Source organism: Ursus americanus, chromosome 1 (genome assembly GCF_024610735.1).
Source record: "Ursus americanus isolate L20-20 chromosome 1, mUrsAme1.1.p, whole genome shotgun sequence".
In the NCBI taxonomy this organism is placed as follows: Eukaryota; Metazoa; Chordata; class Mammalia; order Carnivora; family Ursidae; genus Ursus; species Ursus americanus.
Genome location: NC_142127.1, coordinates 75,812,059 through 75,831,036, shown reverse-complemented (window position 1 = coordinate 75,831,036; position 18,978 = coordinate 75,812,059). Strand labels below are relative to the sequence as shown.

General features: G+C 35.2%; 1 protein-coding gene and 1 pseudogene across 1 annotated transcript in view; one reads left to right on the top strand and one right to left on the bottom strand.

Moving 5' to 3' along the window:
* The window catches only part of BMPR2 (bone morphogenetic protein receptor type 2), a 184,487-nt gene that overhangs the window by 69,068 nt on the left and 96,441 nt on the right, over positions 1-18,978 (bottom strand). The window lies entirely within an intron of this gene.
* Positions 11,903-12,021, top strand: LOC123798354 (U6atac minor spliceosomal RNA; annotated as a pseudogene).

Genomic DNA, 18,978 nt, shown 5'->3' with positions numbered 1-18,978 from the left:
TACAAATATCACTGTTTCAGTTTTGCAAGATGAAAATAGTTCTGGAATTTGGTTATGCAATAATATGAATGTACTTCATACTACTGAACTGTACACTTAAAAATGGTTAAGATGGTAAATTTAATGTTTGTGTATTTTATCAGAACTAACCATTTAAAAAACTTGTATCTTATCAATGATATATACATAACTTAGCAAGAGACAGTAGACTACAGTAGAGAGACAAATAATTAGGAATAAATTTATCAAAAGAAGTGCACACTTGTACACTAAAACTATAAAACATTGTTGAAATAAATTAAAGAAGGCCTAAATAATAGGGATGACATCTTATATTCATAGATTAGAAAACTTAACATTGTTAAGACAGTAATATTCCCCAAACTGATCTACAGATTCCCTGCAGTGCCCAGCTGCCATTTTTACAGATATGGACAACACTGTTGGTGGGAATGTAAAATGGTTCAGCCACTTTGGAAAACAGCTTGGCAGTTCATTAAAGGTTAAACACGGAGTTACCATAAGAGGCAACTATTCCACTCCTAAGTATATACTCAAGAGAACTGAAAACATATGTCCTCACAAAAATGTATACACCACTGTTCATAGCATTATTTATAATAGCCAACACCGGAAATAACCCAACTGTCCAATCAACTAATGAATGAATAAACAAAAAGTGGTATATCCATATAAGAAAATATTATTTACCCATAGAAAGGAATGAATTACTGATACATGCTACAATACAAATGAACCTTGAAAATATTACACTAAGTGAAAACAGACACAAAAGACCACATATTCTATGATTCCATTTATGTGAATGTCCAAAATAGGCAAATCCATACAGACAGTAAATACATTAGTGGTTGCCAAGGCCTGGGGCAGGGAGTGGAGGGTAATGGAGAATGACTGCCAATTACTTGATGGTTTCTCTTTTTGGGTAATGAAAATTCTCTCTAATTAAATAGTGGTGATGGCTGCACAATACTGTTAATACACTAAAAAAAAACTGAGTTTTACACATTGTATATAGATATTAAATTGTAAACATTATGATATGTGAACTATATGTCAATAAAGCTGTTATTCTTTAAAAAAAAAAAAAGACACGAAGAACAAGCTGAAGAGTACTATTCTAGCCAAATTCAAGATTATTTCAGCATTAAAATAAAAATCCACAAGTCCATGGGACGCCTGGACCGTTCAGTCAGTTAAGCATCCAACTCTTGATTTTGGCTCAGGTCATTATCTCGGGGTTGTGGGATCAAGCCCTACATCAGACTCTGCTCAGCAAGGAGTCTGCTTGAGATTCTCTCCCTCTTCCTCTGCCCCTCCCCTTTCTTGGGCTCTCTCCCCCTTCCTTCTAAAATAAATAAATTTTTAATTTAAAAAATCCACAAATCCATAGTAATACTCAAAAAGTGCCTTTCTTTCTCTTTTTAAAATATTTTATTTATTTGTGTGTGTGTGTGAGAGAGAGAGAGAGCAAGCAGGGGGAGGAGCAGAGGGAGAGGGAGAAGCAGGTTCTCCACCAAGCAAGGAGCCTGATGCAGGACTCAATCCTAGGACCCCAGAATCATGACCCGAACCCAAGACAGATGCTTAACCGAATGAGCCACCCAGGCGTCCCTCTTCTTCTTTTTTTTAACACAAGAATGCCAGCTATTAAAGTAGAATGACAGAACTAGAAAATCACCATTTTATAACCTGTAATATAATAATAGGTTTGGGAAAGGATAATGCATGCTAAAGCCATTAAGTAAAACGGTGGTTGAATAACAAAATTATTTGCAGGGTGCCAAAGTATCTATCCACAGATGACTTACTAAATGCAAAGGGGGAAAGGTACCTTTTCAACAAAGTGTTGCCATCTGAACTGATACTGTGCCTCTTGATATGATACAATATGAAGTTTGCAATATCATCCATGAGGTATTCTTGCTAATAATGTTTAACCCAAATGAAATCAACCTTCTAAAATTTAGAAATTTCAAGGGATTAAAAATACAATAAAACAATTTGATAAACCCAGAATATAGGAACAACTGGCTTAGATTCTCTAGAAGCCAATTTCATGGATAATAAAAAAGGTAGGGGAGAGGAACCTGGGTGGCTCAGTTGTTAAGCGTCAGCCTTCAGCTCAGGGCGTGATTCCGGTGTTCTGGGATCGAGCCCCGCATCAGGCTCCTCTGCTGGGACCCTGCTTCTTCCTCTCCCACTCCCCCTGCCTGTGTTCCTTCTCTCACTGGCTGTCTCTGTCAAATAAATAAATCTTTAAAAAAAAAAAAAGGTAGGGGAGGGGGGCACCTGGGTGGCTCAGTTGGTTAAGCGACTGCCTTCGGCTCAGGTCATGATCCTGGAGTCCCAGGATCAAGTCCTGCATCGGGTTCCCTGCTCAGCAGGGAGTCTGCTTCTCCCTCTGACCCTTCCCCCCACCATGCTCTCTCTCAAATAAATAAATAAAATCTTAAAAAAAAAAAGGTAGGGGAGGGAGAGACTATATTAGATTAATAGAAATTAAACAGACAAAACAGTCAAATACAATGTATCGACCTGACTGAATTCTGTTTTGGAAAACAGTCTTAAGAGTCATTATGGGAAAGGCTAAGCTTGGACTAGATACTGGCTAGTATTATAAATTATTGTTAACTTTCTTGGATTTGAGATTGGTATTTGTCTTGTATTTCTAAGAGATGCATGTGATACTTGCAGCTTACTTTCAAGTGGTTCAACAATAGCAACAACAACAAAAACAGGTATCCATCCATCCATCCATCCATCCATCCATCCAGAAAGGAGGAGATAATGGAGAATGCAAAATTGAAAAATGTTAGTAATTACTGAATCTATGCGGAAATGTAAGACATCAATTGTAATTGTCTCAGATTTTTTTCTTTATGTACAGAAACTTTCATATGAAGAAGCAGGAATTAAAAAAAAAAAAGGAATTATGGTCACTACTGTCAAAAACTTAGAAGTGAAAAGAAAATAATAATTGAACACTGAGGGGAAAGAATAAAAGCTGCCAAAAGTCAAAACACAGTATTACTTTTTACTGGATGCTCCATCTCAAATATTGTATTCAGAGGTTTTCATAGTAAGTATAAATATTTAACTATGTATGTATTAATTATCTACTGTTACATAACAAACTACCCTAAAAACTTACTAACTTAATACAGATTTATTACCTCAGTTTCTATGTGTCTCAGGAATCCAGGCCCTGCTTAACTGTGCTCTGCTTCAGGATTTTTCAGAAGGCTGCAGTCAAAGTTTAGGTCAATGCCAAAGTTATTTCAACATTTAAGTGGGGAAGTATCTGAGCTCACTCGGTGACTGTTAGTAGGACTCAGTTCCCTACTGGTTGTTGGACTGTGGGCTTTAGTTCCCTTCTGGCTGTTGGCAGAAAGCAGGCCTCAATTCATTGACAAGCAGCCCTCTTCATGAGAGCAAGCATACAAGAAGAGCCAGGGAGGTTATACCAGTAAGATGTAAGTTACAGTCTTTTAAAACCTAATTACAAAAGTGATATTCTATCACCTTCGCCATATTCCTTTTGTTAGAATCAAGTCACTAATTCAGGGAGACAGGATTATACAGAGGTGGGAATACCAGGAGGCAGAGATCACTGAGAGCCATGTCAGAAGCTGCTTACCACAATATACAGGTATCCTCCACTTTTTGAAAGTTCGAGTTACATCACTTTGCTTTTATGAAAGACATTAGTACCTGTTTTACCAGCCAAATTGAATCTGAAGAGGATTTTTGTTTTATAAAAAATGGCAAAAAAATGAAAATAGCATTCAGCATTTTCCATTACAGAGATAGCACACAACCTGAGCAGTTAGACTGGCACCACCAAAAGTTCCTTCCCCATGAAATACACTCAGCATCTCAACATCAAGCTGCCTATAGCTGTGACTGTGCTTGTGAGCATTTGTTCTTTATCTCGATTTATTCTGTGCATCCATTACCAAGATGTGTCCTAAGATACTAGAAAAGCCTAAGAGATGTTATTTTCTGGGTCTCGGAATGCTCAAAATTTTTTCCATATAAATTAGTGGTTCTTTGCTTTACACCATTTCAGATTACAAAAGTTTCATAGGAACGTTCTACTTTTAGAAAGTGTGAAAACCTGTATATACATTTGATTCTCCTTATCTACAATAGTTATGGTATATAAAGTCATTGTAAACACTGAACTAGCAAATACTGAACCAATGCTCCTATGGGAAATACAGGGTTAGGTTCCTGTCAGCCTCTAGTCAAACCATATTCACCAATCTCATTAATACATAACCTTCTCTTATATGTGTTTCTATTTAAACATGTTTTATTTAATATACTGTATATTGCTGATTCATTAACATTGAACTCACAGCTCATAGCACTGTAACTCATGCCTGAAAGAAGCTTACCTAACACATGTATTTTCTCTGTAAGTCACATCACAGCCTTCTTGTGCTCAGAAACACTACACAGCACCTCAGCCCTATACTTGGAGGCCATTTTAGACTGAAAAATCACCAACAAAAATGCGAAAAAAAGTGGCATTAAATAGACTGAAAAGGACACTTGTTTACAATACGAACACTGAAGCAAGAAGGTAAGAGCATGTCCATGATCAACCTCAGCTGGGAACAAGCATGTCAGGCAACTCAAATTTTTCGTTATTATGTGTATGTCTTTGAATGACCAAGAAAACACTCTGGGTACCGACTTTGGAGTTAAAATTTTTTAGCAAGTAAGAGAAGTCACAAACATGGAATCCAGGAATAATGAAGACTGACTGTATTTTATTCATTGCTAAAAACCTTGAAAAGTGTACACTTGGGAAAAATAAAGCAGAATAATTCACTGTTTCAGGAATAACTTCTTATAACTTTCTTTTAGTGGGGGATGGGGTTAAGGAATGATGCAGAAAATATTACCTTTGTTCTGTTTCTCAACTAGAAGGACACAGGAACCTGATTACACTTCATGAGAAGCTCAGTAACAACCCTTTCTTCAAATAAAAAAAGATCACAGAACATAGACTCTCATATAATAAATAAAAATGAACAGAAAAATGTCCTTAATGGTAGAAAGAAAATTAAATGAGGAATGATGTTTGTAACAGTTGGTTTTTAAAAAGACCTACGGACAGTTCTCTCCTAATCATAACTATTATTTATTAAATGTTTAGTATATACTAGGCACTTTACATGCGCTATCTATAGTTTAATCTATATAACAATCCTATAAAATAGATCGTATTACTTTGTATATAAGGTACTAAATATATAAAGAGGCTAAATAACCTGTTCAAGGATATGCTTAGCAAGTAGAACAGGAAGATTTTTAACTCATGCACTAAGACTGAGGACCAATGCTCTTTTTTGTTTTTACAGATTTCATATATTTATTTATTTGAGAGAGAGAAAGAGAACACAAATGGAGTGGGAGTAGAGGGAGAAGCAGACTCTCTGCTGAGCAGGAAGCCCTATGCGGAGCTGGATCCCAGGACCCTGGGACCAAAAGACGCCCAATGATGGAGCCACCCAGGTATCCCAGAGAGCCAACGCTCTTAATCATTATTCTATATACATCCCAAAGAATCAAGTGAATATTTTTTGAAACATTACACTTCCCTCCCTTAGATGAACCTATTTTTTTAGCAGCTGATTAGGCTAATTTCATACTATGGCTAGGATATAATGTACTTTTTTAAAAGAAACAATTTGCAAAGAGCTTATAACAGTATTTAAGTTGTCAGTGCATTTCCAACCAAAGTCCTATCTGTTCAATTACTATAAACATTATTTATCAAAAAGACAAGAAATAACAAGTGTTGGTGAGGATGTGGAAAATGGGAACCCTTGTGCACTGTTGGTAGAAATGTAAACTGGTATAGACAACTATGGAAAACAGTATGGAGGTTCCTCAAAAAATTAAAAATAGAACTACTATATGATCCAACAACTCCACTTTGGATATTTATCTAAAGAAAACAAAACACTAACTCAAAAAGATACATGAACCCCAATGTTCACTGCAGCATTATTTACAATAGCGAGGATTTGGAAACAACCTAAGGGTCCATCAATGGATGAATGTGTGTGTGCGTGTGTGTGTGAATACTATTCAGCCATAAAAAGGGGGGGGGGGATTTAGCCATTTACAACAACATGGATGGACCCAAGGGCATTATGCTAAGTAAAATAAGTCAGAGAGAGAGAGAGACAAGTACCATATAATTTCACTTACATGTGGAATGTGAAAAACAACAACAACAACAACAAAAACCCAAGCTCATAGGTACAAAGAATAGATTGCTGCTAGCCAGAGGAGAGAGATGGGTCAAAGGCGTGAAGGGGGTCAAAAGGTACAAACTTCCAGTTATAAATAAACAAATCATGGGGATAAAATGTACAGCATGGTGACTATAGTTAACAATACTATATTGAATATTCGAAAGTTGTCGAGAGTAAATTTTGAAAGTTCTCATCACAAGAACAAAAAATTTTGTGATTACGCACAATGACAGATTTTACCTAGACTTACTGTGGTGATCATTTTGCAATACGTACAAATAGTGACTCATTATACTGAACACCTAAAAGCAACATAATGTTACATGTCAATTATACCTCAATTTAAAAAAAAAAAACATACGTTATAGACAGTTGCTATTCAAATTATGGCAAGTTTCATCTTGGTTTTGAATGTACTTGAAGTATCTTCATGTACCTATGACTCTATTTTTTTTTAAAGGATTTTATTTATTTATTTGAGAGACAGACAGAGAGGAAGGGGGGAGGTGAGCAGGAGGGAGGAGCAGAGGTAGAGGAAGAAGCAGACTCCCCACCGAGCAGGAAGCCCAACCTGGGGCTCGTTCCCAGGACCCTGAGATCATGACCTGAGCCAAAGGCAGACACTCAACCAACTGAGCCACCCAGGAGCCCCCAGTGACTCTACTTTTTATGGTATGCTGGCATATGAAACCATTAAACATATATTAGAGGGATAATCAGTTTTTCTATATGAACATCTACAGAAAATTCTCAGTAATCAGAGAGATACTACAGGAAATGAAAAACAGCTAAGACAGATACAAAGGAACACATATGGAACTGGACATAAAGATAAGAAAAATTATAGATGTTAAAGTAAAGACATGAAAATTGTTTCTTGCTTCTATATGCAAAATTGTCTAGTATTTCAGAAGACATTTATTTTTAAATATCAGTCAATTCCACCATAAATGTTTGGGTTTTACATTTTACAGACCAAAAGCTTCCACTGAGTTTGTCAGTAAAGCCAGGTTAGTAACAGGTTCTGCTTTGTTCATCAGGACAATCAAGTAATATAAACTTTAAAAATACCAACATGAAGAGGAATTACTTTTTTTGAGAGAAAGGGAAAAATATGTAGGTATAGATTGGGACTGATATTCAGTAGGACAGAGGTAGCAAAATTTTAGAATGAAAACTATCTGACCAACACCACATAACATGTTCAAATAAAATCTTGTTACTATTGCATTAAAGGATATTTTCTAAAGGATACATACTTTACTTCTCTTGCACCACCCCTTCTCCACTAATATTTTTAATAAGTGTAAAAAAGAACAACATACTTTGTCTCTTGCTAAAATGCTTCATCAAGTATTAAGTAAAAACTTCCAGCCATCCTTATTTCCCCTTTTGTGTCTATTCAATCACTTTAATGCTGTCATAGAAGCAGTAAAAACGGAAAAAACATTATAAATGCACAACAGCTAAAAACCTATCTATGGCCCTATGCCATATGTCAGTTTCTTTGAATGTAGGCTTTCTTTTCTATTTTCTAGCTTGGTGTGAGATAAAGACATTTGCTGCCAGACACTGAAGTTAGAATTTCTAATCTTAACAGCACAGCATAAATTAGAATGTAATTTCTTTTTTTTTTTTAAAGAATGTTATTTCTTAAACTTAGCTTTACTCAATCTTTGTTTCTCAACAATTTGATCCAACAATCAACTTAATGAATGATTTAAATTAAAGAAAATAAAAGCATTCTACATTTTTATACTGATTTTCACCCAAGAACCTCCAACACCAAATACAATGACTTAGGTCTATTTAATTTTTTAGAAAATGACAAATTTTTGTCTGCTCTTCTACTAACTTAATTACTTTGTTTACTTTATAGTTAGGGAGGTTAATTATACTAATTCCAGAAACCTTAACAAGAAACTGTTCTAAAATTAAGTATTCAAACCTTGCAGTAATTATACACTTCTTTCAAACTCTGGGAATTTACAAACACACAAGCATGAATTAAGGGTATAAGAAAGTAAAATACTATAAATATAAATTCATTTACTTAAAGACTGATTTTCTTTTTAAACAGAATGGATACTGCAAAGTCTCTTATGGTTCGAAGAGACTCAGAATAATATAGTTCACTTTCCTAAAGTGTCATCAGACTTCTGGTTTTAGGTGGTAGATGGACATGTGTTAGTGAGTTAGTTTTCTTTCTTTTGTCTAATCACAAAAAAAGAAAATCTCAACTTGGTGACAGTGAATCTCTATTATCTCTGCTACTCTCTTTTAACATTTGCTATTCTCTTAACACAGAGAAAGTAAGCTTCAGTTTCAGACAATTTGGCAAGCAACAATATCTAGTTAGCTAATATACATATGGCTTAGTTTTCATTTTATTTATTTTAAATAAATAATTTTTAAAGTTACCTCTACTTATGACACTGGCTTTCCATTTACAGTAGTAATAGAAAGTTTCCCTTTAAAGTACATATAATTTTAATTAGATAATTTGAATATTAAGTAATATTAAGTAATAAGTAATATTAAGTAATAAAGTAATATGTCATGTGAATATAGAGAAATTTTATGATACTCAGTGGTACAGAAATATGGTGAAAGATTCACGAAGAGTCCTTAAATTTTAGGAAATGTGATCAAGTATTTTCAAAATAATCTTTTCTTTCCTCCTTCCAAATGAATGAACAAACATATATAAACTGGTCCCCTGTTTGAGCGTAAGAGTAATGATTAATAACTATTGATTATAGAGAGTAATGGTTAAAACCAATAGAAAGTAATATTTAATAACACATACTCTGGAGCCAAAGCACCTACGTTTGAATCTTGGCTCTACCACTTATTAGCTGTGCGACTTGGTAAATTATGTATGTGTGCCTCAGGTGTTCTCAATGTAAAATAAGAATATAACAGTAATCATTTCATATGTTTCCGTAAGAGTTAACTATAAAGGTTTAATGCATAGACAGCACTTAGAACAATGTCTGACACATTATAAATATTTTAAAATGTTATTTAGCTAGTTTTAATTTCACTATATGTTAAATTCCCAAATTCCCTTTATATTTTTATTACAAGGAGACTGCTCAGTCTAGTAAGCCTATAATCCTGATAAAATGAATTAAAGTTTCATTACTACATTTATCCCATCTGGGATAACATTCTCTAAGAATCTTAAATTTACTGTAAGTATTTTATGAGGCAAAAGTCATCAAATATCTAACACTAATATCTGAAGGGAAATAGAACTAAGGACACCATATGTTGACGAGGGAAGAAAGGACAGTGCCTATAAAAGTTTACATATCATACTGGGTACAACTGAAGGAGGGTTTCCTAAGAAAAAATAAAGGGACTCAGAAAATAAGATACCAAGGGAAGAAAAGTAACTAATCTTCCTTAATTCCTAAGTGTGTCTAGAGCCAGTTCCACTTATAATTAAGTAATGAACAGATACATTACCATTGGCTTGTATTTTTTAAAGTTCCCATATAATGAAAGTAGTCAAATATGGAACCTATCCCCCTAAAAAAAGACAAACAACTGAAACACAGACTCAACACTAGAAGAAAAAAATCTTTGGAAAAAATAATTCAGGCACAAAGACCTAGAATATGAGTTATCAACCCATACCCTATAATCTCATCAGTAGCCAATTTTTTCTTGGAGAATTATCTCATAATGAGTTTCTGGTTGAACACATGCTCTAGGCCTCTGACGGCAACCTCAGGCCTGAACCTCAGATCACAGGTTACAGCAAAATAATTGACATGGACTTCTAAATATCAGAAGTTCTTTTTTCTTTCCTTTTTTTTAAATTATTTTTTTAAAAATAATCCTTCCTAATGGAGGAACACAACATGTAAACTTTACCTCTCATGCTGGGATTGGAGGAAAGGTTTTTTGTTTTTTGAGAACAGAGCTAGTGTCCTCACTGACCAGAAATCACTGGTGATCTATAGTCCAAACAGAACTTTAATTTTTATGCATTTAACAATGCTCACACACCTTTTTCTAAAATTAATAAGAAACTGCTGATATTTAATTATTTTAAAGCAGACATTCCATTTAGGTCTCAACAAAAGCATCAGTGGATTTATTCTACTTAATTTTTTAGCAAAACAGCCAGAAGTCTGCAAAGATTTCATTAATTTGTGCCATATACGATTGCCTCCAAAAAACTAGTTAAGGCAGTTTTATAAGACTACACAAAACTGTCATCTATTAAAAAAAAATTAAGAACTAGAGGTAAGTGGAATTACCTTTCTTCACTCCCCTAACTCCACATAAAAGTAATTTTTAAATGATTATGATGTAAGACTCTGTAGCTCAGCAAAATTAAAGATATTCACTTATGGTCCTTCCACATAATTCTTGAAGATCCACTGCTATCATATGCTTTAGTTTCTACCACTAACTACCTCATGATCTTCAGCTTCAACTGAGGTTGATAAAAACAAAAAACAAAAAAACAAAACAAAAAAGCTTTTTCTGAGGAAAGAGAGCTATATTTTGTTATTCAGTCATCCATATAGTCCTTCATTGCCACTGGTCTAACCCTACTCAATGTATGAGGTATAGCGGAAAGAAGGCAGGTAAAAGTGGTTCTGGATACTGTGTAAATGCATACTTGATGAGAAAGATATAATTCCAGTAACAGCAATGAATAGTTTGATGTCAGGAAGTAAACGGTTCAGCTGAAAACAATCGAGAGAGAAATGACTAGGCTAAAGAGAACATTAAGTACCTTCTGCTGTTTCCCTAGAACATAACCTTTAAAAAAGCCATAACCTACTTGTGCATCATTTTCTTTACCAGTATTAAAATATGCTACAGTTGTACTTTTTGAGTAAGGGTCTCTGAAAATGAGATCATGTAACAGCATCTACATAGGGAAAATTTTCTAAATTCCTGCATTATTTTAAAAATTAAAATTTGATGCTTTTTTAGGAATGGAAAGGAGAATGGGAACAATTACAGCTTTTTTGTATTTTACCATAATGAATCTAAAATAAGAGAGTTAATAATTATTCTGTTTTTGTCTGTACTTGCTATCCCATGAACTACTTGTCCTTTTAATTGAAAGTAGCAACCAGCTTTCAATAAATACCTGTCCATTAGTAAGTGAATCCAATGATTTCGACTTCTGCCAGATTACAAATGACAACAAATCCTATTCCCTTCAAGCATTTGAAAACATTCCAGAATTTATACATTAGCACATATCCCTTTGTTTATTATTCATTCAACAAACATTTATTGCACTCCTACCACTATATACCTGACACTGTACTAGTCACTGTAGAGACAAAGGAGCATTAAAAAAGTCCCTATCACCAAAGACTTTAGAATGTTGTAGAAGAGTGTTGTATGAAAGGAGAGATCAGGGGCGCCTGGGTGGCATAGTCGTTAAGCGTCTGCCTTTGGCTCAGGGCATGATCCCAGCGTTCTGGCATCAAGCCCCACATCAGGCTCCTCCGCTAGGAGCCTGCTTCTTCCTCTCCCACTCCCCCTGCTTGTGTTCCCTCTCTCACTGGCTGTCTCTGTCAAATAAATAAATAAATAAAATCTTTAAAAAAAAAAAAAAGAAAGAAAGAAAGAAAAAGAGAGATCAGCACTACCTTTGACAAGGATGTAAGAGGCCCTCAGGCCCGACAACACACATATGGTTAAGGCATTGCCACCTATTTCAGGCATCTATCATTTTCATGATTTCACTCATATGTGGAAAATAAAAAACAAATGAATAAACAAAAGAATCAGACCTACAAATACAGAGAACAAACTGATGGTTGCCAGAGGAAAGGGAGTAGGGAGATGGACAAAATGGGTTAAAGACAGTGAGAGATACAGGTTTCCAGTTATGGAAAGATTAAGTCATGGGAATAAAAGGTACAGCATAGGGAATATAGTCAACAATACTGTAATAACGTTGTATGGTGACAGATGGTGGCTACACTTGGGGTGAACACAGCATAATATAAAGAGATATTGAATCACTATATTGTGCACCTAAAACATAACATTGTGGGTCAACTATACTCTAAAGAAATTTTTTTAAAAAAGAATCCAGTAGGGGTGCCTGGGTGGCTCAGCTGGTTGTTTGCCTTCAGCTCAGATGATGATCCCAGGGTCCTGGGACAGAGCACCATGTCAGGCGCCCAGCTCAGCAGAGAGTCTGTTTATCCCTCTGTCCCTCCCCAGTCTCATGCTCTCTCACACACTCTCTCTCTCAAAAAAAATGAAATACAAAACCTTAAAAAAAAAAATCTAGTAGAAGAGACAATTACAAAATACGTGAAAATTTAGATACGATGCCTGCAACTTATTTGCAAAAGGTTCAGAGAAAAATAGTAATCAGCATATTTATATATAGAAGAGGGAGAATAATAAGGCAAATACAGCAAAATGTTAACAATTGGTGAATCTCTGGATAAAAGGTATATGAAAGTTTTTGTAAGTCTGAAATAATATCAAATATAAAAGTTTAAAACATTTTTTTTGTTGGGGACCCAAAATATTAACACCTGACATTGATTGTCAATACAATAGATAAAAAGTTAAAAAAAGATAAGCTGCAAGCTAAATTTGCTAGAGAAAGACAACCACTTCAACGACCATTCAACCTGAGTAGCAACTCAGTAGGACAAAAGGGTTTATTTTTTACTAAACTACCCAGATATTATGGACACATCTTCAAAGAGTTTATAGATGTGACAGCACTTTGAAATTATAAAACATTATGCAAATGCAAAGCTTTAATAGCCATTACAAAAACATCACGGGAGGTCTGGAGATACTGTTTCAGTGAACACTGGTCTCAGAAGAATGAGTAACGAACATTTTTTTTTTTAAAGATTTTATTTATTTATTTGACAGAGACAGACAGCCAGCGAGAGAGAGAACACAAGCAGGGGGAGTGGGAGAGGAAGAAGCAGGCTTCTAGCAGAGGAACCTGATGTGGGGCTCGATCCCAGAACGCTGGGATCACACCCTGAGCCGAAGGCAGACGCTTAACGACTGTGCCTCCCAGGCGCCCCTGAACATTTTATTTTTAACACCTTAATTAAAGAAAAATTTAGCACCATAAATGAGCACTGAACTTTTAATGAAAGATATTCCTGAGGTCCTTCCTCAGAAAAGCCAAGGTTCAAAGATTTTTTTTTTTAATGTTACAAACTCATGTTAAATTACTATTTAAAATGTAGCTCCTGTCATCCCTGTGGTATCAAGACTGACAAGGGATGAAATGACTAGATTTCAGACTATTCTAAATCATTTTTCTCAAAGCTAATTAGCTTCATTATTGAAAAAGAATATTACAAATATTCAATGAACACAGGAAATTCAAAACAGAGAAAAAACAAAAAACATGTGAACCTCACTAATAAAAATTATCCAAGGGGTGCCTGGGTGGCTCAGTTAAGTGTCCAACTCTTGATTTTGGCTCAGGTCATGATCTCAGGGTTTTGAGACTGAGCCCCGCATCGTGCTCTGTGCTAAGTGCCAAGCCTACTTAAGATTCTAGCTCTCTCCCTCTGCCTGATCTCACGCTCTCTCTTGCTTGCTCAAAAAATCCCCAAAAAACAGGGGCGCCTGGGTGGCACAGCGGTTAAGCGTCTGCCTTAGACTCAGGGCGTGATTCCGGCATTCCGGGATCGAGCCCCATATCAGGCTCCTCCACTGTGAGCCTGCTTCCTCCTCTCCCATTCCCCCTGCTTGTGTTCCCTCTCTCACTGGCTGTCTCTATCTCTGTCGAATAAATAAATAAAATCTTTAAAAAAAAAAAAATCCCCAAAAAACAAAAAACGAAAATCAAAACCCAATCCATATCATTTTTCAAAATGATCTCAGCAAAGTTTTATTTTAATAATACTGGTGCTAATAAAGACATGATGGAATATGCACTCCAGTACATCACTAATGGGAGAATGTGAATTGTTTCCACCAATGGAAAAGCAATTTGACAATATATGAGGAATTTTAATACTGTTACTACTGGATATAGAAGTTATAATTCTAGGAATTATAATATAATGCTATATATACAAAGATGTCCACTGGAATAAAAAACTATAAACAGCCTAAATGTCCAAAACCAAGGGAATGGATAAGGAAAATACCTAATTGATAAAATGTTATACAACCATTAAAATTGATGACTGAAACATATGCAATAATCTGGAAAATACTTATTCTGCTCAACAAAAAAGCAAGATCTAAAATGCACTTTTCTCCCCCCCTTTTTTTAAGCAAACTCTACCCCCAACATGGGGCTCCCAACTCAGGACTCAAGATCAAGAGTCACATGATCTACCAACTGAGCCAGCCAGGTGTTCCCTAAAATGTATTTTTATCACTAATACAACTATATAAAAAATTAAAGAGAAAAGACTAGGAAAAAACATTCAAAATATTAATAATGGTTGTATTTAGATACAGAGATTATTAAAGATTATTTCTCTCCTTTCCACTTACCTCATTTTTCTATTTTTCTTATTTAACCAGCAGGTATTCCTTTAATATTTTCTTATACGTGAATACACAAATATATTCTCAGGTTAAAGATTCAAATAATAAAAGAGTATAAGAGTAATATGTAACCTTCCCCCTCAACAGTCACCCCACACTATCCTATTCTCCATCTCTGATAAGTGTGCACCATAGTTCTAGTAAATTTTAAACATATGTACATGTTTTTGACAAATATTTATATTAAATATTCAATAAATGGTATTTTTATAATGGAAAACTTTAAAGGAGAAAAAAATTACCATCACCAGATTTTCTACTGATGTATTATTATACGACCAAGAACAAAAAGTTCTGCTTCTTAATTTTATATATATATATTTTTTAAAGATTTTATTTATTTATTTTAGAGAAAGAAAGCAAGAGCAGGGGGAGAGACGGGGGGAGTGGGAGAATTCTCAAGCAGACTCCACATTGAGCAGAGAGTCAACATGGCACTCCATCTCATGACCCTGAGATCATGACCTGAGCTGAAATCAAGAGCCAGATACTTAACCAACTGAGCCACCCAGGCGCCCCCTTAACGTTATATTTTAATTAATTTCTTTAAACTTCAACACTTAAAAAATTTTTTTTTAAAGATTTTATTTATTTATTCGACAGAGAGAGAGACAGCCAGCGAGAGAGGGAACACAAGCAGGGGGAGTGGGAGAGGAAGAAGCAGGCTCATGGCGGAGGAGCCTGATGTGGGGCTCGATCCCATAATGCCGGGATCACGCCCTGAGCCGAAGGCAGAGGCTCAACCGCTGTGCCACCCAGGCGCCCCAACACTTAAAATTTTTTATGTTGATCAAACACCTATCATTTATAGACTAAATGTATGACATTCAATATGACAATTCTTCTTGAGATTAATGCAAAAACCAATATTCATCTTGTTTGATACTTCAAATTTACTTGCTTTGTTTAGAACAAAATATATAAATTGAGCCAATGCTCCCATATTACAGCACTTTACTTAAACACTTTCCCTTTTTATTGGGCTAACGCTACTGATTCCTAGTTGGCAATACTTCAGCTTTTGGTTCAAAAGATTGTAACAGACCAAAATCTAGGTAACATTCTGAAATGTAGCTATAAAAATATTGAAGAGAAAAAGAAATATTGAGGAGAACTTATGCACAAATTCACTTATCTTTCATCTTGCTAGATGTACAAGTGAATATTAGAAATCTTATTTTGTTTGTTTGCTTCTTTGTGGAAAATAAATGTAGACAATTCGGTATAATTTCTTAATAAAAGCTAATGGTCTCGAGTAGATACAAAAAAACTTCCTATTGCTTTCAGTTTAGTGTTTCATCAACAAATCAAAGGAAATAATCCCAAACTGAAGATCTCAGAGTATGGACTGATAAAAGCTGTTGACAGAGAATTCCTGAAATGTGCTATATTTCAAACAAATATATTTTTAAATTTTTAAATTTTTATTTGGAAATAATTTAAAACTTTCAGAATAGTTATAAGAATGAGAATAGTACAAAGAATACCCACACATCTGTAGACAGATTCACTTATTGTTACCATTTTACCCCATTTGTTTGCTTTATCATTCTCTCTCTTATTTTTAAGATTTTATTTATTTATTTGAGAGAGACAGTGAGTGAAAGAGAGAGAGCGGGGGGAGGGAGAGGGAGAAGCAGACTCCCCCCACTGAGCAGGGAGCCCGACATGGAGCTCAATCCCAGGACCCTGAGATCATGACCCAAGCTAAAGGCAGATGTTTAACTGACTGAGCCACCCAAGTGCCCCATTCTTTCTCTTTCTGCGCACACAGATGCACACACTTTTTTTTGAACCATTTCAGGGAAGTTTATATATATACATTTTTGCCCCTTATTTCTAAACATTTCTCAGGATATTTCCTAAGAATATGGGTATTCTCTTACATAACCACAGTACTGCTATCAGCTTCAGTATATTTAATATTGTAATAATTCTTTAATCATCTCTTTTGTCAATTGGTCTAACAATGTCCTTTATAATATTTTTTGCACCCAGCATAGTAGAGTTAGGTATGGTTTAGTTGTCAAGTTTCTTTAGCCTCCCTTATCTAGATCTTTCCCACAGTCTCTTGGCCTTATAGGACATTGACATTTTTGACAAATCTCCTTCTTGTAACAGAGCACTCCTAGTTCATGGTTTGTGTGATGTTCCCTCATGATTGGATTCTGGTTATGCATTCTTCGCTGAAATACAGTACTCTATTAGTGATACTGTGTCCTTCTCAGGATATCAAGGATGTCCATATGCCCTTCATTAATGATGTTAATTTTAATCACTTGATCAAGGTGTTATCTGATAACCTCAACGTATAATTATTAATTTTTCCCTTGTAATATGTAGGAGATACTTTAAAATAATGCAAATATCCTGGCTCCATATTGAAAATGCCCTTAGATTTAGGATGTTTTGATTATTCTTGCCAGATCCAATCCTTACCATGATAGCTACAGAAGGATAATTTTCCAACTCCAGCACTCCTACATCTACCAGTTGGCACCTGGCATTCTACTGTAAGCAAGTGCCCTCTCTTCTCCCTTCTCTGCTATCAGCATAGACTCATTAGTTATTTTCCCTCCAATGGTTTACAATTTGTTGCTGTACTTCTTTAGCACTCAAATTGTCCTAAATTTAGACAGTAGGAGTTCCTTCAAGCTGGCTCTTATGCCCTTGTGACAAGTCTTCCTCTTCCCCCTCCCCACCCCGTTTGAAGGCACTTCTTTTCCTTACTTTCTAGTGTTACAAGATACTTCCGGCTGATCTTGCACCTATCTTGCTCCAGTCTTAGAATAAGTCATTTTTCCAAGGTGGTATTAGAGTCTAAATCTGGGTATTACATTTGCTTCCTGCTACTGGAGTGCTATTTATTGCTTATCCTTTTCAACAAATAGAGCTAAGAAATATATATGGGTATGTGTGTGTATACTACACACATAAATACAAATATATACACATACAAATATATACACATGCATACGCACTTGTACCTGGCCACATATCCATGCATGTAACACATATATATGTATATTTTTAAAGTCATAAATCCATACTCATATCTTGAATTACAATCTAATCACATAGGATTCTCTTCTCTTCCCCCATCTATAATTGTATGTGATTATTTCCTCAGTAAGAGCAGGGGCTCCCAAGAGCATCAACACCATTTACTTATTTCCTAATCCTATTATACATCTACAGTTGTTTCACAATTGCTTCATCCAGGCTACTAAAAAACAAACTTAGAAGAGTTCAGTATTTGTTTGCAATTCTCCCCCCATCTCTTACAACCCATCTTGCCCAAAATAGTATATATAGTAAAATATCATGTTTGTAAAATCCTTACATTAGTTCTTTCATTTCTTTATGTATACTTTCCACCCCTTTCTCTTCATCTATTGAAAGTAACCAACTTAATTATTTTCTGGTTTATCCTTTGTTTCTTTTGTAAAGATACGCTTTCTGTCTTACACAAAAGACGGCAGAGTATATATATGCTTTTTATTCTCTTAACATTACCTCTAGAAATCACTCCATATCAATTCATAGAGATCTTACTCATTTTTTCTTATACATGTATAGTTAGTACTCCGCTACATGTATATACCATAGTATATCTTAACTAATCTCCTATTCCTGAACATTTAGATAGTTTCCAATGTTTTGAAGTTACAAATAATACTGCAATGGATAATTCTATGATTTGTGGGTTTTTTTTTTTTTAAGATTTTATTTATTTATTTATTTATTTATTTATTTATTTATTTATTTAAGAGAGCATGAGCAGGGGGAGAGGCAAGGGAGAGGAAGAGAGAGAATCTTAAGGAGACTCCATACTGAGTGTGGAGCCTGATGCAGGACTTGATCTCATGACCCTGACATCATGACCAGAGACGAAATCAAGTTGAATGCTTAATCAACTGAGCCACCCAGGTACCTCTATATGTATTTTTTTAAGTAAGCTCTATGCCCAAAGTGTGGCTTGAACTCATGACCCTGCGATCAAGAGTTGTATGCTCTATCTCCTATGAACCAGCCAGGGACCCCTACGCATATGGATCTTTGTACTGTTGAAAGTAGAGCTTCACAGGGGTTGGAAAGTACCATAATTTTATTCAAACTTATTTGGCATTCCAGT